This window comes from Macaca fascicularis, chromosome 8 (genome assembly GCF_037993035.2).
Source record: "Macaca fascicularis isolate 582-1 chromosome 8, T2T-MFA8v1.1".
NCBI lineage: Eukaryota > Metazoa > Chordata > Mammalia > Primates > Cercopithecidae > Macaca > Macaca fascicularis.
The window spans coordinates 106,348,028-106,372,594 of NC_088382.1; the positions used below are offsets into that span (position 1 = coordinate 106,348,028).

The 24,567-nt window shown below is 36.0% G+C and overlaps 1 protein-coding gene across 12 annotated transcripts in view; it reads left to right on the top strand.

Annotated features, from left to right (window-relative positions):
- The window catches only part of CPQ (carboxypeptidase Q), a 491,970-nt gene that overhangs the window by 28,250 nt on the left and 439,153 nt on the right, over positions 1-24,567 (top strand). For 3 of the 12 annotated variants that reach the window (XM_073999146.1, XM_073999147.1, XM_073999155.1), the window contains exon 2: positions 8,659-8,769. The exons of the other annotated variants lie outside the window; for them this stretch is intronic. The gene's annotated coding sequence lies outside the window, so the exon portion shown is untranslated. The remainder of the gene's footprint in view (positions 1-8,658; positions 8,770-24,567) is intronic. 12 annotated transcript variants of the gene reach the window in all.

Below are 24,567 nucleotides of genomic sequence, written 5' to 3' on the forward strand. Positions count from 1 at the left end.
CCAAGAATATCCTCTCAGGATGTGTTGCTTCACTACAGTACCAACCATTGTGTTGTCAAATCCATGTGAATTATGCAAAACAAAAGAAAAACAAATGGCCTACCTAAAGTTTGGCAGCTACAACAAGGAAATATCAATTTGAGGTTTATTGTAATACATTAAATTTGAACGAATATTCTTCCAAGTAATTCTAGTGCTTTGAATGAATGAAGGATCATTTGAAGAATCTGCAACTCATTTCTAAAAGATTAGGAAAAAAGAGAAAAGAACATAGTTGCCAACTTCTCCTTGGTTTGTATTTATGGAATATATGAAGGTTTAGCATTTTAGATTCTTTCCTAATTCTCAGTTAATTTACCTGTAGAATCTCTTTGAAGAACTACTTTTACATTTCTTTCATTTTGATGAGAAAGTTGAAAACTTGGGGCAACTAAAAAAAAGTGTTTAGCCTGAGTGATAGTTCATTAATATGATTTTTAGGGGCCTGGCAGAAACAATTAGATCCTATCAGGTCTCATGATTTAGAGGATTATTAAAGATTTAGGTGAAATAGAGAAGTATTTCTCCTTTGATAGAATCAGATAATTATCTCTCTGTGCAATGTCCAACACCAGCTTTCTATGTAATAAAAGTAAACTATGAAAACATAAAGGAGGCAAAAATAAAAAAAGCTTCATGGGGTTCTTAAACCATCTGTGAAAGTTGTTATTTTAGAGATCATAAAGTAGGTAGTAAGCAAATACTTTGTTCCTTGACAGGGCTACCCCATTGTACCACTCCAAAACCATGGGAATGGTGTCCTGTGATGTTGTATAGTACACAGTCAGCCAGGTTCTGTGCAGCAGCCCTGGGACCTGCCATATACTCAACACTATTCTAGGTACTGGGGATATAACAGTGAACAGAACAGAAGAGAAATATTCCTGCTGTGATGGAATTTCCATTCTAGAGTGGAAATTGAGACAATGAGCCAAATGGATAAATTAATTTTATAGCATGCTTGGAGGTGGCATATTCTATGCAAAAAATAAAGCAAAGGAGTTGGAAAATGATTGCTAGGATTGGGGAGTTGTTTCAGTTTTAAATAGGTTGGTCAGATCACTTGAGTGCAGGAGTTCGAGACCAGCCTGGCCAAGATGGCAAAACCCCATCTCTACTAAAAATACAAAAATTAGCTGGGCTTGGTGGTGCGTGACTGTAATCCTAGATACTCTGGAGGCTGAGGCATGAAAATTCCTTGAACTTGGGAGGCGGAGGCTGCAGTGAGCCGAGATCACATCACTTTACTCCAGCCTGGAAGACAGAGCAAGACTCTGTCTCAATTTTAAAAAAAAGAGGGTGGTGGGGGGAGGGTGGTGATCAAGGAGTGCTTCTTTGAGAAGTCAATGTTGTTTCTTTAAAAAATTTTTTTAAATATTAGATTCGGGGGGTACATGTGTGGGTTTGTTACATACATATAGTGTTTAACGGTGAGGTTTGAGCTTCAAGCATAACCATCACCCAAATAGCGAAGATTTTCAACAAAGATGAAGGTGTACTTTCACTCTGGGTAAGAGTGTGCGGGGCAGAAGGAACAGTTAGTACCAAGGTACTAAGATCAGAATATTGCCCTTCAGCAAAGAGGCCAGAATGACTGGAGCAGAGGAGGGGAGTGGTACATGTTGCCAGTGGAGAGTCTTGACTAGGAGTTATCCAGGTTCTTGGCATTTTGAACAAAGAATTGGAAAAAACACACACAAAGCAATGAAAGAATGCAGCAACAGAAGCACAGATTTATTGACATGAAAGTACACTCCACAGAATGACAGCAGACTTCAGCAAGCAGCTCAAGAGAAGTGGTTACAGAATTTTCTGGGGTTTAAATGCCATCTGGAGGTTTCCCATTGGTTACTCAGTTACATCCTACATAAATGAAGTAGTGGCCCGTGACCAGTCTGATTGGTCACCATTCATGATCAATCAGAGGCTGAAGTGTTTACAAAGTTACACCCCTATGCAAATGAAGACTAGGCCCGTGACCAGCCTGATTGGTGGTGGGAGGGGACAAATCAGAGGTACTTTCCATTTTTCATCTGAGGGCAGAAGGGGGGTGTTGCAAAGGGAGTAGTAGCCTTTGATACTTTTGTTACATGGCGGTGGAAAGTTGGGGTTTCCCTTCTGATTTAGTTCTAGGAAGTCAGCGTGAATTGGCCTTAGGGTCCCTGCCTCCTGACCCTATTCTCCTGCCTCAGTAGAGATGAGGTCTGAACATAAGACGGTACTTGTGGGACATCCATAAGACTTCAGCTTTTACTCTGAGCAAGATAGGGTGCAATTTGAGGGCTCTAAGCTGGGAGGTGACATTAGCTGACTAGATAGCTGTGGGTGGTATGAATACTATATTGTCTGGCTAGTTGGGAGGTGGCTCAAATATCATATCGAATAAATCCCAATAAAATGCTAAAGTTAGAGCTGTAACTGAGGAAAATGATGGTTAGAAAAGAGAAATAAAAAACAAACCCATGACAAGACTTTTCTATTGCTTTTAAGAAAGTGGAGGTGGAGGAGTGGGGGATATTGTCTTGTAATAAAAACTTAGTCTTATTTCTAAAAAGTAATTATTCAACTAGAAGCAGCAAAACTAATCATAGGGAATCTGTTTTAGTAGGTAATGCAGTGTGTCAACCATTTTTAGGGTATCTCAAAATTTTCAACGTTGGCAAGATACCCAAAGCTGACATTACAGCTTGGATTCTTCCCAGTGGAAAACCAAGTTGGACACAAAGTTCTGAAGAAGAAAGGAGTCTGAGAAATAGAAAGAACTGAGATGCATGTATTTCCTGAACATTTTCCCCCCTGTCCTTAATGATGTTCTGGTTGAAACACTTTTGTGGGTTTATTGAGACTGATAAATACACTCATTTACATCTCATTAATGTCAAATTGATGTGGCTCAATAGTATAGTTTGGTAGTCTCTAATATGTGAGACTTCATGACTTAAGTAAACTTTTCTATTACTCTGAATTAGTGTCAACAAGGGCATAGGTTTTTTAAAGAAATGCTTGTAGAGACTTTAAAATAATGAAAAATATTCAACACACCTGGCTAAGAATGATTGTATTACATTCCTGTTTCTTTAGATAAAGGTCTGTCAGCACATCCATTACAGGCACATCTTTTCAGGTTGAAACTTGGCATAGCAGTTCTAAAGAGGAAAGAGATTCAAACAAAACGTGAACAAAATGTTTCTTTTGTTTGAAGAAGACATTCTTTCATACCCTGATGCAGCTACATCCCATAAAACTTTGAGGAATCTTATTTTCGTTTTGTTTTTGGTAAAATAAGAAGCACCTTTGAAAAACAGTTTATCTTTGGACACGAAGGTAAATAAAAACCTTTTGATGTTTGGCAACAGATTTGCTTAAGAACAAAAATGATTTGAAGGACTTTTTAGAAAGAGTTAGTGTTATCTATTTTTATTTTCTCAGGCAGACCATAATCACAATGAAAACTGAAACACTGATACCCTTAAGGGCTAAATTTATCTTGCCTGTCCCTGGAACAAAGCAAGAATATCCACAAACATGACATCCTCTTTGGAAGAATAGACACTAAGTGCATATTTGTTAAGAATTGAGAAGATGCATAAGTCAGAGAAAAGAAGTTATATTTAAAAAAGCTTTACAAATTTTAGTTTTTGAGGTAATATATACAAGTGGAACACAACTCAAAAAGAGTATGTGGTGAAATGTAAGTTTCCTTCTTCCTCCTTGCTCTAAGCCGCCACTGGGTTACCCTCCACAGAGACAACCACTGTTATCAGTGTCTTATGTATTGTTTAAGAGAGCATATTCTTTTTTCTTTTTAGTTAATTGGTAGCTTTACATTTTGTTCTGCACCTTGCTTTGTTCTCTTGACATTTCATTTTGGAGTTGTTCAATATTTGTATGTAGAGAGCTACTTCTACTTCATTCTTTTTAATTAGCTTCATGTTCTAATTGGTATGTTACATGTACCAATACACATAGATGTACCATGATTTACTTAGTTTACTATACATAAACATTTAGATTATTCCTAACTTTTCCTATTACAAACAGTATAACACAACATCCTTGTACACAGATCATTTTGTGTGAGTGTATCTGCAGGATAATTTCTAGAAGAGGAATATTTATGTTAGAAGTGTATGCATGTATGTAGACTGTTCTCCATAGAAATTGTACACTCCCAGCGGCAATATGGAAGTGTGCCTATTTCTCCATTCCCTTTCCACCACAATGTATATCAAACACTTAGCAGTCTGACTGAGGGGAAGGGCACCCTGTTTTAGTTTGTGTTTTTATCATGAGTGATGTTGAGCATCTTTTTATAAGTTTAAGAATCATTTGTATTTTCTATGAACTCTTTATATATTTTGCTCCTTTTAGAAAGTATTATTGGTCCTTATTGATTTGTGAAAACTCTTTTTCAAAATAAATGTTTTCTCAACAACATACACTGTGCATTTTTGGTGTATGTAAGTTCCAGTTGGCTTTTTATCATACCAAAAATGTTTACTTTTTTCCTATTATTGATTAATAATAATTGTACATACTTATGGAGTACATGTGATATTTTGATACATGCATACAATGTGTGACAATCAAATTGGGATATTTAGGATATCTATCATCTCAAACATTTATCATTTCTTTGCTTAGGGAACATTTCAACTCTTTTAGCAATTTTGAAATTTTCTTTATCGATTCTTCTGTTGATAGACACTTAGGTTGATTGCTTATCTTGGTTATTGTGAATAGTGCTAAATAAACATGAAAATGTAAGTATCCCTTCGATATACTGATTTCTTTTTTTTTTGTATTTGCTTATTGAAAAATAATTAATTTTTATTTCAATAGTTTTTGGGGTGCAGGTGGTGTTTAGTTACATGGATAGACTGTTTAGTGGTAGTTTCTGAGATTTTGGTGCACCCATCACCCAAGCAGTGTACACTGTACCCAATATGTAGTCTTTTATCCCTCATTCCCTTTCCAACCTTTCCCACTGAGTCCCCAAAGTCCAATATATCATTCTTATGCCTTTGCATCCTCATAGCTTAACTCCCACTTATAAGTGAGGACAACAATACTGGTTTTCCATTCCTGAGTTATTTCACTTAGAATAATGGCCTCCATCTCCATCTAAGTTGCTGCAAAAGACATGATTTTGTTCATTTTTATGGCTGAGTAGTATTCCATGGTCGATATCTACCACATTTTCTTTATTTACTCATTGTTTGATGGGCACTTAGGTTGGTTCCATATCTTTGCAATTGCAAATTGTACTGCTGTAAACATGCATATGCATGTGTCTTTTTCCTATAAAGACTTCTTTTCCTGTTGGTAGATATTCAGTAGTGGGATTGCTGGATCAAATGGTATTTCTACTTTTTGTTCTTTAAGGAATCTCCATACTCTTTTCCATAGTGGTGGTACCGGTTTACATTCCCACCAGCAGTTGTAAAAATGTTGCCTTTTCACCACATGTACACCAACATTTATTGTCCTTTGACTTTAATTATGGCCATTCTTGCAGGAGTAAGGTGGTATCTCATTGTGGTTTTGATTTGCATTTCCCTGAGCATTAGTGATGTTGAGCATTTTTTCATATGCTTGGTGGCTGTTTGTATACCTTCTTTTGAAAATTGTCTATATGTCCTTTGCCCACTTTTTGATGGGATTTGTTTTTTTCTTGATGATTTGAGTTCCTTTTAGATTCTGTATATTAGTCCTTTGTCAGATGCATAGTTTGTGAATATTTTCTCCCATTCTGTGGATTGTCTGTTTACTCTGCTGATTATTTCTTTTGCTGTGCAGAAGCTTTTTAGTTTAATTAATTTATTTTTTTAGTTTAATTTATTTATTTTTGTTTTTGTTATATTTGCTTTTGCAGTCTTAGTCATGAACTCTTTGCCTAAGCCAATGTCTAGAATAAGTTTTCCAATGTTATCTTCTATAATTTTTATGGTTTCAGGTCTTAGGTTTAAGTTTTTGATCCATTTGAGGTGATTTTTATATAATATGAGAGATGAGAATCCAGTTTCTTTCTTCTACATGTGACTTGCCAGTTTTCTCAGCACCATTTGTTGAATAGGGTGCCCTTTCCCCAATTTATATTTTTGTATGCTTTGTTGAGGATCAGTACTTACTTACTATATTTGGCTTTCTTTCTGGGTTCTCTATTCTCTTCCATTGGTCTACATGCCTATTTTTATACCGCTACCCTGCTGTTTTGGTAAATATAGCCTTGTAGGATAATTTGAAGTTGGGTAATATGATGCTTCCAGATTTGTTCTTTTTGCTTAATTACGTTAGCTATGCGACCCCTTTTTTGGTTCCATGTGTATTTTAGGAGTATTTTTTTTTCTAATTCTTTGAAGAATGATGATGGTATGTTGATGGGAATTGCATTGAATCCATATTTGCTTTGGGCAGTATGGTCGTTTTCACAATATTGGTTCCACCTATCCATGAGCATGGGATGTGTTTTTATTTGCTTGTGTCATCTATGATTTCTTTCATCAGTGTTTTGCAGTTTGCCTTGCAGAGATCTTTTACCTCTTTTGTTGATATACTGATTTCCTTTCCTTTGGATAAACACCAATAGTGGATTGCTGGAGTGTATAGTAGTTATAATTTTAGCTTTTCGAGAAAGCTCTGTAATGTCTTTTATCATGGCTGCACTAATTTAGATTCCCACCAACAGTATATAAGAGTTTCCTTTTCTTTGCATCCTTGCCAGCATTTGTTATTTTATGTCATTTTGAAAATAGCCATTGCAACTAGGGTGAGCTATCTCATTGTGGCTTTTATTTGCATTTCTCTCATGATTAGTGATGTGAAGCATTTTTTCATATACGTGTTTTCTACTTCTATATCTTATTTTAAGAAATGTATTTTCAGACCCTTTGCCCACTTTTTAATGGGATTATTTGGGCTTTTTTTTTTTTTTTTTTTTTTTCTTAGCTGTTGAGTTGTTTGATTTTCTGGTATATTCTGGGTATTAGTTCCTTGTTGGATAAATAGTCTGCGAGTATTTTTTCTCATACTACAGGTTGTCTCTTCACTCTGTTGATTGTTTTCTTTGTTCTACAGAAGATGTTTAGTTTACTATGACCCCATTTGTCTATTTTTGTTTTTGTTGCCTGTTTTTGAAGTCTTAGCCATAAAAATCTAATGTCCTGAATTGTTTCTCCTATGTATTCTTCTAGTAGGTTTATACTTTTGGGTCTTATGTTTTAGCATTTAATCCATTTTGAGTTGATTTTTGTATATGTAATAGGGGTCTAGTCTCATTCTTCTGCATGGATATTCAGTTTTCCCATTTGTTGAAGAACTGAATGCTTTTTCTGTGTCTACTGAGATGATCATATGGTTTTTGTCTCTCATTCTGTTGATGTGATGTATCATATGTATTGTTAGTGTTGAACCATCCTTGTATCCCTGGGATAAATTCCACTTGATTATGGCGTATTGTCTTTTTAATGTGTTGTTGAATTTGGTTTGCTAGTATTTTGTTGAGAATTTTTGCATCTGTGTTCATCGGGGATATTGGCTTTTAGTTTTCTTTTTATTTTTTAGTGTGTCCTTGTCTTGTTTTGGTTTCAGGGTAATTTTGGCCTCGTAGAATGAATTAGAAATAATTCCCTCTTCTTCAAATTTTTTGAATAGTTTGAGAATAATTTTTGTTAGTTCTTCTTCATGAGTTTAGTAGAATTCAGCAGTATAGCCATCTGCTCCTCGTCTTTTCTTAGCTTGGGACATTTTATTAATGATTAATTATTACTAATTTTTATTCTGCTCAGACTTTCTGTTTCTTCCTGGCTCATTCTTGGTAGGTTTTATGTGACCAGGAGTTTATCCATTTTCTCTAAGTTTTTCAATTTGTTAAAGTATAGCTGTTTATAATAGTCTCTAGTGACTCTTTGTATTTCTGTGGTATCGGTTGTAATGTCTTCTTCTTTTTTTTTTTTTGTTTCTGATTTTATTTACTTGAATCTTTTCTTTCTTGTTCTTGGTTACTATAGCTAGCAGTTTGTCAATTTTACTTATATTTTCAAAAACCAACTTTTCATTTCATTGATCCTTTGTACTTTTTCAAGTTTCAATTTCCTTTAGTTTGGCTCTAATGTTATTATGTCTTTCCTTCTGTTAATATTAGGTTTGATGTGTTCTTGCTTTTCTAGTTCCCTGACATACATCATTAAGTTATTTATTTGAAATCTTGCTACTTTTTTGAGGTAGGCATTTATTGCTATAAAATTCCCTGTTAGCACTGCTTTTGCTGTATCCCATAGGTTCTGGTATGTTGTATTCATATTTTCACTTGTTTCAAGAAATATTTTAATTTCCTTCTTTATTTCCTCATTGATGCAATACTCATTCAGGGGCATGTGGTTTAACCTTCATGTATTTGTACAGTTTCCAAAGTTCCTCTTGTTACTGATTTACAGTTTTAGTTCATTGCTGAAATTCCCAACTGATATGGTTTGGCTGTGTCCACACCCAAACATCATCTTGAATTCACATGTGTTGTGGGACTCAGTGGGAGGTAATTGAATCATGGGGGCTTGTCTTTCGCATGCTATTCTCATGATAGTGAATAAGTCTCATGGGATCTTATGTTTTTAAAAACAGGAGTTTCCCTACACAAGCTCTCTCTCTTTGCCTGCTGCCATCTGTGTAAGACATGACTTGCTCCTCCTTCCCTTCTACCATTATTATGAGGCCTCCCAGCCCTGTGTAACTGTAAGTCCATTAAAATTCTTTCTTTTGTAAATTTTCCAGTCTTGGGTATATCCTTATCAGCAACATGAAAATGGACTAATACAGTAAATTGGTACTGGGAGTGGGGTGCTGCTGAAAAGATACACCAAGATGTGGAAGCGACTTTGGGACTGGGTAACATGCGGAGGTTGGAACAGTTTAGAGGGCTCAGAAGAAGATAGGAAAATGTGGGAAAGTGTGGAACTCCCTAGAGACTTGTTGAATAGCCTTGACCAAAATGCTGAGAATGATATGGACAATGAAATCCAGACTGAGGTGGTCTTGGATGGAGATGAGGAACTTGTTGGGAACTGAAGCAAAGGTGACTCTTGTTATGTTTTAGAAAAGACACTGGTGGCATTTTGCCCCTGCCCTAGAGAGTTGTAGAACTTTGAACTTGAGAGAGATGACTTAGGGTATCTGGCAGAAGAAATTTCTAATCAGCAAAACATTCAAGAAGTGACTTGAGTGCTGTTAAAGGCATTCAGTTTTAAAAGGGAAACAGCATAAAAGTTTGGAAATTTTGCAGCCTGACAATGCAATAGGAAAGAAAATCTCATTTTCTGAGAAGAAATTCAAGCTGGTTGTAGAAATTTACATGAGTAATGAGGATTCTATTGTTAATCCCCAATACAATGGAGAAAATGACTCCAGGGCATGTCAGAGGTCTTCATGGCAGCCCCTCCCATCACAGGACCACAGTCCTAGGTGGAAAAGATGTTTTTTTTTGGCCAGGCCCAGGGTCCCCTGCTCTGTGCAGCCTAGGGACTTGGTACCCTCCATTCCAGTGGCTCCAACCATGGCTAAAACGGGCCAAGGTACAGCTTGGACTGTTGCTTCAGAGGTTGGGAGCCCCAAGCCTTGGCAGCTTCCACATAGTGTTGGGTCTGTAGGTACACAGAAGTCAAGAACTGAGGTTTGAGAACCTTCTGCCTAGATTTCAGAGGATGTATGGAAATGCCTGGCTGCCCAGGCAGAAGTTTGATGCAGGGGTGAGGCTCTCACGGAAAACTCCTGCCATGGCAGTGCAGAAGAGAAATGTGGGGTCGGAGCCCCAACACAAAAACCATACTGCAGCATTGCCTAGTGGAGCTGTGAGAAGAAGACCACTGTCCTCCAGAATGATAGATCCACTGACAGCTTGCACCATGCACCTGGAAAAGCTGCAGATACTCAATGCCAACCCATGAAAGCAGCCAGGAGTGGGGCTATACCCTGCAAAGCCACAGGGGTGGAGCTTTCCAAGGCTGTGGGAGCCCACTTCTTACATTGGCGTGAGACATGGATGTGAGATATGGAGTCAAAGGGGACCATTTTGGAAAGCCCTGCTGGATTTCGGACTTGCATGGGGCTTGCAGCTTCTTTGTTTTGGCCAGTGTCTCCCATTTGGAATGACTGTATTTACCCAATGCTTGTACCCCCATTGTACCTAGGAAGTAACTAACTTGCTTTTGATTTTACAGGCTCATAGGTGAAAGGGATTTGCCTTCACTAAGATGAGACTTTGGACTATGAAATTTTGGGTAAATGCTGAAATGAGTTAAGATTTTGGGGAACTGTTGGGAAGGCGTGATTTGTTTTGAAATATGAGGACATGAGATTTGGGAGGGGCCACGGCAGAATGATATGGTTTGGCTGTGTTCCCCACCAAAATCTCATGTTGAACTCCCATGTGTTGTTTGGGGGGACCCAGTGGGAGGTAATTGAATCATGGGAGTGGATCTTTCTTGTGCCATTCTCATGATAGTGAGTAAGTCTCACTTACTCATTCATGATAGTGAGTAAGATCTGATGGTTTTAAAAAGAGAAGTTTCCCTATACAAGCTATCTTTCTTTGCCTGCTGCCATCCATGTAAAACATGATTTGCTTCTCCTTGCCTTCCGCCATGATTGTGAGGCTTCCCAGCCATGTGGAACTGTAAGGTCTTTAAGCATCTTTCTTTTGTAAGTTGCCTGGTCTTGGGTATGTCTTTATCAGCAGCACAAAAATGGACTAATACACCAACTATTGTTGTACTGGAGTCTGTCTCTCCCTTTATATCTGATAACACTTGTTTTATATATCTAGGTGCTCTGCTGTTGGGTGCATGTATGTTTGGAATTGTTATATTCTCTTTCTGAATTGATCCCTTCATCATTATATAATGACTTTCTTTGTCTCTTTTTACAGGTTTTAACTTAAAGTCTGTTTTATCTGATATAAATATTGCCATTCCTGCTTGCTTTTGGTTTCGTTTGCATGGAATATATTTTTCCATCCCTTTACTTTCATTCTATATGTGTCCTTACAGATGAGATGAATTTCTTGGAGACAGCATAAAGTGGGGTTAGGCTTTTTTATCCATTCAGCTTGATTATATCTTTTAAGTGAAGACTTTAATCTGTTTACATTCAAGGTTATTCTTGATAAATAAGGAAATATTTCTGTCACTTTGTAATATGATTTTTGATTGTTTTATATATCATTTGTCCCTTTGTTCCTTTGTTATTTTTTTTTTACCATTGTGGTTTAGTGGTTTTCTTTAGTGGTAATGTTTCACTCCTTTTCTTTCTCATTTGTGCATCTTACTTTTATACTTTCATGTGTTTTTATGATGGTAGAGATAATCTGTTTACTTTCAGATGTAGGATTCTGTTAAGTATTTCCTGCAAGGCTGATCTAGTGGTGATGAATTCCCTATTTTGGTTGTCTGGGAAATACTTTATTTCTTTCATTTCTGAAGGACAAATTTGCTAGGTATAGTATTCTTAGATGGTAGGGTTTTTTCTTTTGGCACTTTGAATATATCATCCCATTCTCTTCTGGACTGTAATTTTTTGCTGAGAAATTTACTATTAGTCTGATTAGGATCCCCTTATATATGACTTGGCACTTTTCTCTTTCTGTTTTTAGAATTCTCTCTTTATCTTTGGCTTTTGACAGTTTGATTATAATGTAATTTAGAGAAAACCTTTTTGGGTCATGTCTATTTGTGAATTTTTGTGCTTCTTGTATCTGGAAGCCTAAATCTCTTGCAAGATTTGGGGAGTTTTAAAATATTATTCTGTTAAACAGGTTTTCTATGCTGTTACCTATCTGTTGCCCTTCTGGAACTCCCAGAATTAGAATTTTGTTCATTTTATGATGTCCCATATATTATCTAGGCTTTCTTAATTATTTTAAATCCATTTTTCTAGTTTTTTCTTTTCTCTTTTGTCTATTAAAAAAAAAAAAGCCTGTCTTCATGTTCAGCAGTTCTTTTCTCTGCTTGGTGTACTGTGTTGTAGAAGCTCTTGATTGTATTTTTTATTTCATTTATTGAATTCATCAGTTCCAGGCCTTTGGTTTTGTTCTCTTTGGATATCTGTCTCTGGTATTTATCATTCAGCTCATGAATTATTTTTGATTTCTCTGTATTATTTATCTGTGTTCTCTTGTATCTCACTGTGTTTCTGTAATATTATTGTCTGGAATTATTTTTTAGGCATTTTATAAATGTCCTTTACTTTGGGATGTCTTACTGGGTAATTATTGTGTTTCTTTTGAGGTGTCATGTTTCTTTGCTTTTTTGTATTTTTTGTGTGCTTACTTTGATTTCAGTGTATCTGACATAACAATTGCTTCTGATTTTATGCATTAGCTTTCATGGAGAAAGACTTTTTCCTATCGATAATCTATAGTGTTGGTAGGGTAAAGTGCTTTGGTTTTGATTCTGGTTGGGCACGGTAGTATAGTCTGTATGATTTCTTTGGCTGTAATTAGCATCAGTGTTGTCTCCAAGTTCCTCAGTGGCTTAGACTGCAGTTGTTAATGGAAGTTGTGGTGAGGCTTTGCTGGAGATGGGCATGCCATGCAGGCTGGTCCTTGGGTACCAGTGGTGTCAGTGGCAGGTGAAGCATGCCTGTCCTCAAGTCCCAGGTGGTGGATGCAGGTATTAACTGTGGTAGGTAGGGTGGGGACTGATCCTTAGACCCCCAGGCAGTACGATCTGGTGCAGGCAATCATGGTGGTGGGTGGGGTCAGCTTGTCCTCAGGCCCCAGATGAGGTACTTGGGTGCCATCAGTGGTGGCAGTGGATGGGGTGGCCCTGCTTTCAGGCCCCTGGATGGAACATGTGGGTGCCAGTGGCAGCAAGATGGATGTGTTGATTTCCAGGTTCTTGGATTATGTGCACAGGTACCAGCACCAGGTAAAGTGAGCCTGTCCTCAGGCCCCCTGATAGTGTGGGGAAGTACCAGCATCAGCAGGTGGGGCAGATTGATTTAAGAGTTAGTTCAGTGTTGGCCAGGCATGGTGGCACATGCCGGTATCCCAGCACTGTGGGAGGCTGAGGTGGGTGTTTCAAGAGATCTGGAGTTCAAGAACAGCCTGGTCAACATGGTGAAAGTCCATCTCTACTAAAAAAAAAATACAAAAATTAGCCAGGCTTGGTGGTGCTTACCTGTAATCCTAGCTACTTGGGAGGCTGAGGCAGAAGAATCACTTGAACTAGGGAGGCAGAGGTTGCAGTGAGCCGAGATCGTGTTGCTGCACTCCAGCCTGGGTGATAAAGTGAAACTCCATCTCAAAAACAAACAAACAAAAAACAAAAAAACCCTAAAAAACAGAGTTAGTTCAGTGTTTTATGATTTATAAGTATTTTCTTAATTTTCTAGGCATTTGTGTTTTGATTTTTTGTTATGAAAAGCTTTTTATTTCTATTTTTATTAGTCAAATTTATCAATTTTAATGGGTTCTGAGTTTTTTGACAGAATTAGAAAATCTTCATTGCTCTAAGATCTTTTTTATAAACCATCTCATATTTTAATAGTACTTTAAGGGTTCTTATGTTTAAATCTTTAATCTGTCTCAGATTTATTTTGGTGTAAGGTGTGTTGCATATATCTAGCTTAATTTTTCTTCATTTAGTTAGCAAGGTTTTTTGTTTTTATATCACTTTTTAAAGTTCATTTTTTCCCATGGGATTTAAATTTACTTATCACATTAAAAATTTCTAACTATATTTGGGTCTATTTCTGGGTTCTCTCTTCTGTTTCATTGATCTATTTTTCTGTTTACAAACCAGCAGCTCATCATTTTAAATATTAGCTTTACAATAGGTTTTTATCTCTTGCATTGTTAATCCCTGATCATTTGTGTTCTTTTTCAGAATGTTTCTGGTTATTCTTATTTTTCCTGTGAACTTCAGAATCAAATCAATTTCTTTAGTTTCAAATAGTGTAATTGTGTGTGTGTGTGAGTATGTGTAAACATATTAAATTTATAGAATAAGTCTGGTAGAACTGACACCTTTAACATTTTGAGTTTTCTTATCCATCAATATGCCTCACTTTTCCATTTATTTAATTCTTGTGGGTCCATCAGTAACATTAAAAGTTTTCTTCACATATTTTTTGTTATACATTTTTCTGGTTACTCTATAATTTTGGTTGCTACTTTTAATGCAATCTACTCTTCCTGTGGATCTCCTATTTGTGTTGTTCATATGTATGAAAAGTAGTGGTGTCACAATATTATTTTTGTATTCATTCACTTAACTGAATTCTGTCATTATTTATAGTTTTCCAGTTGATTCTCTTGTGTTGTCCAGGTAAATAATCAGATTGTTTGCAAATAATAATATTTTAACTTTATCTCTTAAAATTTTATACCTGCATTTTACTATCTAGTTGTGTTATCCAGGACCTCCAAAAAATTAATGGTGGTCATAGTAGACACACTTGTCTTCAACTTATTGTTAATGGGAATACTAATAGAATTTTCATTAAGCATGACATGCTGGCTTTTGAGATGCAACAGAGATATTTTGTCATATTAAGGGAGGAAACCCTCTATTCTTAGGATAGTACACAATAAGGATATTTGTTAAAAAGAATGTTGAATTTTATCAAAAACCTTTTCACAATTTATTGAGATGGTATTTTAGTTTTCTCTTTTTATTATTAATGTGGTAAATTATATTAACAGATTTATTGTTATATCATTCTTTTATTTGGGGCATAAACACCACTTAGTAATGTGATCCACTTTAATGCGATCCTGGATTCTATTTGCAAATACTCACTTAGGGTTTTTTTTCATGATATTAACAAGTGAGTTTTAGGCTATAGTTTTTTTTTCCTGTGCTTTTTATTGTGGATTTATATGTTATAAATATGCATTTGAAGGTTTTCTTTTTTTTCCTTTGCTCTACAACACTTTGAATGGCATTAAAGTTAGGTGTTTCTTAAAGATTTGTCAGTATTCTCCTAGTGAAACCAACTATGTGTTGAACTATTTGGTTGGGAGTAAATTGACAATTTGTCCTCCTTTTAAAATGGATATTGGTACGATAAATTTTCAGATTTATCTGGGGTGTGATTTCTTAGAAAATAATCTTAATTCTCAAATTCACTTACACTGAATTGATGAAATTGGTGTTATAGGAGTCTTTTAATTTTTTTTGTTTCTGGGATCTTCCTCATTGTTTCTTGTTCTTTGTATTTGTATTTTTCTATCCTTATAATTAAAAATGTTTTGGCAAGTTAAAGGTTTTGTTTCATGTTATTCTTCCTCCTCCACCCATGGAACATCTGTTGGGTTTACTTATTAGTTCTTTCACATTCCATTTTTCTTTTCTTTTCTTTTCTTTTCTTTTCTTTTCTTTTTTTTTTTTTTGCAACAGAGTTTCACTTTGTCACCCAGGCTGGAGTGCAATGGTGCAATCTTGGCTTACCACAACCTCTGCCTCCCAGATTAAAGCGATTCTCCTGCCTCAGTCTTCTGAGTAGCTGGGATTACAGGTGCACGCCACCACTCCTGGCTAATTTTTGTTTTTTCAGTAGAAATGGAGTTTCACCATATTGACCAGGCTGGTCTCAAACTTGACCTCGTGATCTGCCTGTCTTGGCCTCCCAAAGTGCTTAGATTGCAGGCATGAGCCACCGCACCTGGCAAAAAGCCATTTTTCTAATTTGTTATTTCACTTTTTATGTTTATTAATTTCTTTTTTCTATTTTCCTGTTTTTCGTTTTATTCTAACTTCTTGAGTGCTTATATTATTTCTTTCATTCTTCCTTGTTTATTAATATTTCAGCTATATCACCTAGATAGTTGTATATTGTTGTTTCTTTGATTGTTATTTCCCAGATATCCTACAATTTCAGTTTTGATTTTATCTTCTATGCAAAACTTACAGAATTTTAAAATATCCTGATAGTGGATTATTTTCATTTTCTGAGTTTGTTATTTTAAGTTTTATTGCATTATGAGCACAGATGTATACATTGTTTCTCCTTTTTGAAAACTATTGAAGTTTTTTTTTTTTTTTTTTTTTTGCAAAGGTCAGATTTGTGAATGTTCCATGGATGCTTAGAAAGAAGGTGTATTCTCTATTTTTAGAGAATGTATATCACTTAATTTTATTTAGGTTTTCTATATTCTGAAATTTTATTTTGCTTATTCTATCATGTACTGAAAGAAAGGAAAGTTTCCTATTGCGAGATATTGTTTTCTAATTTAAGACTTCTGTTTTCTGTAGGTTTTTCTTTATTGATATTGCTTCTGTATTATTGGGTAATTAGATAGACATAACATTTAATCTACATTTTAGATTGTGTCCTTTAGCATTACAAGGTGTTTATCTTTTTTCATTGAACATATATTATGCTGCATTAAAACCCATCTGATATTAATACCATGAACCTTATTTTCTTTTTACTTGCTCTTGCCTGTTATAGTCTTTGCCTTTCCCTTTATTTTCAACCCTTCTTGGTTACTTATTGAATTTGTGGTATTCTTCTTGTGTGCAGCAGATATTTGGATTTTGCTTTGAGGCCCACCTCCTTTTTCTTTTAATGAGTATGTTTAGGCCATGTGTAGTTATAGAAATAAGTGTTTACTTTTAGTTATGTCATTATATCTTATCACATTTTGTTCACGGTATGGACTATTTCTACTTTGTGGGGTGTGTGTGTATTTTCTGATTTGGAAGATTTGTAATTTTATGCTACCAGTTATTTTATAATTATATCTTTATGTGACTCTCTATTCCCTAATATTAGCATATATGAACTTAGCAATTTCCATTTTCTTCCTTCTACTCCTACTGCAAAATTGGTGGTACTATATTTCTTCATGTATGCCTCTTTATATTTCAATGTACTGTAATTCTGTTGCTTGACTTATCACTTTTAAATGATCTCTTTTGATTGTTAGTATATCAATTAGAATATTTTCATTGATAAGTAACTGAAAAGCCATGTAGTTGTTGCTTAATCAATTAAGACAATTGCTACCTTAATAATAATGTTAATAAGTCCAGAAGTAGGATAGTTTTAGTATCTCAACAATGTTTTTAGAATCCAGTTTTTCCATATTTTTCTTGACCATTCTCAGCATGTAGGCTCTTAACTTCACCATTCTATCTTCTTGGTTACATTTATAGGCATGAATTTATCATATAGCAGGGTAAGAGACAGAGAAAAATGCTGTTTAATCTTCTCAAATTTCTTCATAAGAACAGAGAAACAAATGTCTGCTTATGACTCATTAGACAGAACTGAATCACATGTTCATGCTAAAACCAGTCAATGTTAATAGAAATAGATTTCCCAAGACTAGCTTACGCTAATCACAGATCATTCTGTGGAGCTGGGGAGAACCTCCTAGTTATAAAATACAGAAGCAGAAAAGGACAGGTTTGTGTAGTTCTGCAATGGTGTCTGCTACCTCTGTCTCTATAAAATGAAGAAATCAGCAGAAATACACTGCCACCAATTTTCTTGCCCCTTTGCTGTCTCAAGTTTTGTTAATTACACATTGTTACATGTTAAGGCTTCTAACCTATTAATTCTATCCTGTAACCATAATATATTTGTTTTGGTCTTAGTTACAGAGAATTCAGTACAACTATTAGTCATTTTGCCAGAGATTTATCATGCATTTCTTGACTGAGTGAAGTTAATGCACTAGCAATTTCTTCCAGAAATAGATAAAGGGAAGAAGGGAACCAAATTCTGTGGATTATTGCATTTCAAAAAAAGTTTGTCAGCAGTCTTTGTACTTCAGCAACAGTTTGATTGGATATAAAATTTTTGATCATGTTTCCTTGAGGACTTTTCTCTAGATGGGAAAAAATTATGTATTGAAACCTGTTCCTTCCATTTTTTTGATTATGCTTTTTGGGGACACTAGTTATACATGTGCTTGATTTCCATTTTCTCTCTCTTCATGGCCTTTTGGCTAAGATAAAATGTAATTGATTTCCATTTTCTATATATATATATATTCTTTTTTCTATAATCATTTAAAAATTTTACTTTTGCTATAATCCTTTTTAACTTGGTTATGTATATTTTATTCTGATCACATTTTAAATTTGTGTCCTTCATAATTCTTTGTTTTCAGCAGCATTTACTCTGTTTGGATTGTCTCCAATATGATCTTCATTTCTCTGATGGCTTTATTTTTCTCTCCTGTTTATGGACTCTGCTAGTCCATGTATCATCTCCCTGTATTGCCTTGCCTTATTTTACTTGGGCTCTTGTATACTTACTTTGCATTTTTAATTTATAGAGGTATATGCTTATTTTTTTTATAGCATTATATTTGGTCATAATTGTTATCTGTTCTGTGGCAATAGTTTTTGGATGCCACTTTCCTCTGTTCCCTATTTTCTCCTTTTGTGGCTCTTAAGCAAGTTATTCCTTTCAGAAAATAATTATCTATAACTGAGGCACATTATTTCTGGATCAGCTACTTGTAAAATGTTTGTGTGAGGGGGCACCCCATTGTGTTCTAGGCTAATAACAATTGTCCTTATGATTTAATAAGTTTTTTAAAATTTAGCTTTCACTGTCTTCCCCATTGCCTTGTCTTCAGACAGATTTCTGAAAATATAGTTTATGCATGTGATTTGTTGTTCAGTCTCAGTTACTTGCTTTCTTTTGTGCCAGCTTTTGTCCAGGAAATCTATTGTCAAGTTTATGCAACTAGTATCATTATTCCTAACAAGAGATTGTTAGTTTTTCTGTTAGGATGTGATGCTTACTTTGGAGGATTATTTTCTACTATAGCCACAGGTAGTTTCTTTTGACATCTTCTTGCCACTCAATTTGAGCTGTGATACAAAGTTTACATGCCCAATGCAGGGGAAATGATGTGTGTCTGCTGCTTTTGAGTGCTGTGGTTGTTGACTTCTTTAGATTCTCATAGTCTGTCCTGATAATTGCAGGAATTAGAAAAGGCTGGCCTAGAGTCCTTTCTTCCACCTATGACTTTAGGGCCACATTATGACTTCCTGTTCCCATTTTATGAAAATATGACTACATCTATGGTCTTTTGTGAAAAACAAAGTAAAATGCCCTGCTATCAACTGACAACCCAAATCCAAGAGGTAACCAGATTTTCTTTTGGAATATAAGTTTTTCCAAGGCCATATCCATGTGTGAGATATTTTCATATATTTGAAATGCCTAGACACAGAGCCTCCGGGGGGATATTTTCTGAATGGAAGAATAAATGTACAGAAGTTGGTTGTATTAGTTTCCTAGGGCTGCTTTAACAATTTACCATAAAACCAGTGACTTAACAGATATTTATTCTTTCACAGTTCCGAAAAGCTGAAGTTCTAAATGAAGGTAACAGCAGGGATGCTGTCCCTTCAGAGGCTCTAGGGGAAGAATTCTTCCTTGTCTCTTCCAGGTTCTGGTGGCTCCAGATGTTCCTTGGCTTGTTGCTGCATAACTCTAATCTCTGCTTCAGTCTTTATATGACTTTCTTCCTTATGTTCTGTCTTCTCTTCTGTCTCTTATAAGGATACTTATCATTGAATTTAGGGCCCATCCAGGATGATCTCATCTCAAGATCTTTAACTTAATTGTATCTGTAAAGTCCCTTTTTTCGAATAAGGTTATACTCATCAAAAGTACTAGGGGTTACGATATGGATGTATATTTCGGGGGACCATTACTCAACCCACTCCACTAGTGTTTCTGTGTCATTTCCCTTCATACATTTAACAGCTGTTTATATAGCAATGTCTTTGTGAATAACACTGTTCTGGGGGTTTCAGAGTATTGACTATCTTTTCCTTAAAATGTTTATAATTTACTTGAGGACTCAAGATCTACATTTGAACAATAATATAAGTTAAAACAAAAAATAAAGTGGAGTCATTTTGGTAACTAGTGTGAGAATTCCACTGCTGGGAAAGATGTTCTTAATATGATGCTTTGATAAGCTTGAGTAGATGCCAAGACCAGCTCGGTCAGGGAGACCCTAACCCAGTGGCACTAGAGGAATTAAAGACACACTCACAGAAATATAGACGTGTGAAGTGGGAAATCAGGGGTCTTACAGCCTTCAGAGCTGAAAGCCCCGAACAGAGATTTACCCATGTATTTATTAACAGCAAACAGCCAGTAGCATTGTTTTTATAGATATTAAATTAACTAAAAGTATCCCTTATGGGAAACGAAGGGATGGGCCGAATTAAAGGAATAGGTTGAGCTAGTTAACTGCAGCAGGAACATGCCCTTAAGGCAAAAATCACTCATGCTATTGTCTGTGGCTTAAGAATGACTTTAAGCGGTTTTCTGCCCTGGGTGGGCCAGGTGTTCCTTGCCCTCATTCCTGTAAACCCACAACCTTCCAGCCCGGGTATTAGGGCCATTATAAACATGTTACAGTGCTGTGGAAATTTTGTTTACGGCCAGTCTTGGGGCCAGTTTATAGCCAGATTTTGGGGGGCTTGCTCCCAACAAGTAGAAGTTAGCCTCCAAAGCCCAGCTAGTACTCAGGTTTCTATGATACTGGTATGAGAGGTGGCTTTTTAGAGGCAAGCCAAATGGGGATTTCCATGTAAAATGCTGTTCTGTGCACGCTGACCCTTCCTCATTACTCTAAAACATCTTCAAAACCATAAAAATAACAGTGAAAATAGGTTGAGTGTATTTCTTTTGGAAATCACTGAAGAAGCTGGGCTTTATCAAAATATACAATTACATATAATTAAATAAGACAATAATACTATTAATAAGTCATACAGTTCTGGAAAACAGTAAGGTCTCTGTGGTTGCAGTTGTCTCTGGAAAATGAATCTTGAGTTGAATGTTAAAATTGGGTGGAATATGGTTGAGAAAGGATATTCTAGCAAAGAGAATGATATTGGTAAGTGCAGGAGTGTACCTAAGACAAGCTTGAGACCCCAAGTGAGTGGTGTGATCCTGCTGAATTGCAGTAGGCTTTCAGTAGAAGTGCAAGATTGTACCTTGCTTGTAGGTGTGTAATAGAACTATTGTGAATAAAGTTGTGGTTCGTAATAATTATTGAACCCTAGGGCCTCAAGCAAACATAGGCAGTGGACAGGTAGTTATAGTGGACCTTGGGTGAGACCCAATGCTATGCTGGCTTCAGGTCTGATCCAGCATAGTCCCAGTGTTGGTGACCACAGGGGTGCTTTTGTCACCCCTCTCCCACCTCCAGGCAGCTCAGCATAGAGAGACTCTGTTTGTTTGAGAGAAAGTAAGGAAAGAGAACAAGACTCTTTCTGGTAATCCAGAGAATTCTTCCAGATCTTATCCAAGACCACCAAGGTGATACCTCTACAAGTCCACAAGAGCCACAGTTTTACTGAGCTTTAGGTGTCCCCTAATGCAGATACAGCTGCAATGACCAAAAACTTAGACCACAACACCCAAGTCCTTTCAAATGTCTGGAAAGCCTTCCCAAGAAGGACAGGTACAAATAAGTCCAGGCTGCAAAGACTACAATAAATATTTAATTCTTCAACAGCCAGAGACTAATGAACATTCACAAGGATCAAGACCATCCAGAAAACATGACTTCACCAAATGAACTAAATAAGGTGCCAGGGACCAATTCTGGAGATACAGAGATAGATGACCTTTCAGAAAATTCAAAATAGCTGTGTTGAGGAAGCTCAAAGAAATTCATAGAGAAGGAATTCAGAATCCTCTCAGATAAACTTAACAAAGATATTGAAATACTTAAAAAGAATCAAGTAGAAATTCCAGAGTTGAAAAAGGTAATTGACACTCTGAAGAATCTATTAGAGTATCTTAACAGCAGAATTGATCAAGCAGAAGAAAGAATTAGTAAGCTTGCAGACAGACTTTTTGAAAATATGCAATCAAAGTAGACAAAAGAAGAAAGAATAAAAAAAGATTGAAGCATGCGTACAAGATCTAGAAAATGACCTCAGAAGGGCAAATCCAAGAGTTATTAGCCTTAGAAAGGATGGAGGATGTAGCGGGCGGGGGGGTGGAGAGAGAGAGAAGGGTAGAGAGTTTATTGAAAGAGATAATAACAGAGAATTTTCCAAACCTAGAGAAAGATATCAATATTCAAGTCCAAGGTTATCGAACACCAAGATTTAACCCAAAGAAGACTACCTCAAGGCATTTAATAGTCAGACTCCCAAAGGTTGAGTATAAAGAAAGGATCCTAAAAGCAGCAAGAAAAAAAGAAACAAATAACATACAATGGATCTCCAATACATCTGGCAGCAGACTTCAGTGGAAACTTTACAGGCCAGGAGACAGTGGCATGACATATTAAAAGTGCTGAAAGAAAAAATCTTTTACCATGGAATAGTATATCCAGCAAAAATATTCTTCAATCATGAAGGAGACATAAAGACTTTTCCAGACAAATAAAGGCTGAGGGATTTCATCAACACCAGACCTGACCTACAAGAAATGTCAAATGGAATTCTCCAATCAGAAAGAAAAGGGTATTAATGAGGAGTAAGAAATCATCTGAAGGCACAGGACTCACTGGTTACAGTAAGTACACAGAAAAAAAATGGAATATTGTAACACTGTAATTGTGGTTTGTAAATTACCCATATCTTAAGTACAAAGATGAAAACATGAGCTGATGAAAAATAATAACTGCAACTCTTTAAGATGCAGACAATACAGTAAGATATAAATAGAACAACAAAAAGTTAAGAAGCAGGGAGATGAAGTAAAAGTGTAGAGTTCTCTCTTTGCTTGCTTGTTAGTTTGTTAATGCAATCAGTGTTAAGTCACCAGTTTAAAATAATGGGTTATAAGATGGTATTTGCAAGCCTCATAGTAACCTCAAATCAAGAAACATAAAAAAAAACACTAAAATTAAAAAGCAAAAAATTAAAACGTAGCACCACAGAAAGTTAACTTCACAAAAAGGAAGACAGAAAGGAAAGCAGGGAGGAAGGAAGAGAAGACCACAAAACAACCAGAAAACAAACAACAAAAAGGCAGGTGTAAGACCTTACTTATCAGTAATAACATTGAATGTAAATGGATGGAACTTTCCAATCAAAGGACATGGAGTAACTGAATGGTTTAAAAAAAAAAAAAAAGACCCAATCATCTGTTACCTGCTGGAAGCACAATAAAGAAATATCAGACTTAATCTGCACTGTAGGTCAAATGGACCTAATAGATATTTACAGAACATTTTATCCAATGGCTGGATAAGACACATTCTTCTCCTCAGCATGTGACTCATTCTTATTTTTTATTTTTTATTAATTTTTTTTGAGATGGAGTCTCACTCTGTCGCCCAGGCTAGAGTGCAGTGGCTCACTGCAAGCTCCGCCTCCTGGGTTCACGCCATTCTCCTGCCTCAGCCTCCTGAGTAGCTGGGACTACAGGTGCCCACCACCACGCCTGACTAATTTTTTGTATTTTTAGTAGAGATGGGATTTCACCATGTTAACCAGGATGGTCTCAATCTCCTGACCTCGTGATCCACCCACCTCGGCCTCCCAAAGTGCTGGGATTACAGGCATGAGCCATCGCGCCCGGCCACATATGGCTTATTCTTAAGGATAGACTGTATGTTAGGCCACAAGACAAGTCTTAAAACCTTTGAAAGAACATAAATTATATCAAATATCTTCTCTGACTACAGTGGAATAAAACTAGAAGTCAATAACAAGAGGAATTTTGGAAACTACAAACACACAGAAGTTAAACAATGTGCTCCTGAATGACCAATGGGTCATTGAAGAACTTAGGAAATTTGAAAAAAATGTGCAACAAATAATAATGGAAACACAACATACCAAAACCTATGGGATACAGTGAAAGCAGTACTACGAGAGAAATTTATAGCTATAAGCACCTACGTAAAAAAGAGGAAAAACTTCAGATTAACAAACTAATGATGTATCTTAAAGAACTAGAAAAGCAAGAGCAAAGTAAACCCAAAATTGGAAGAAAATAAATAATAAAGATAAGAGCATAAATAAATAAAATTAAAATTAAAAATAGTACAAAAGATCAATGAAATGAACAGTTGGTTTTGTGAAAAGAAAAATAAAATTTACAAATCTTTAGTCAGGCTAAGAAGAAAAGAGAGACTACCCAAATAAACAAAATAAGAGATGAAAAGGAGACATTATAACCAATACCACAGAAATTCTAAGGATCATTAGAGGCTATGAGGAGCAACTATGTGCCAATAAATTGGAAAACCTAGAAGAAATGGATCTCATTCTAGATACAAACAACCACAAGATTAAACTATGGAGGAATCCAAAACTTGATCAGATCAATAACAAGTAAGGAGATGGAAGCCATAATGGAAAGTCTCCCAGCAAACCAAAGCCTGGGACTTGATGGATCCATGGCTGAATTCTAGCAAATGTTTAATGAAAAACTAATACCAGTGCTACTCAAACTAGTCCAAAAAATAGAGGAGGAAAGAATACTTCCAAAGTGGCCTTCTATGAGACCAGTATTACCCTGATACAAAAACCTAACAATGACACATTGAAAGACAAAAACAAAAAATTACAGGCCAAT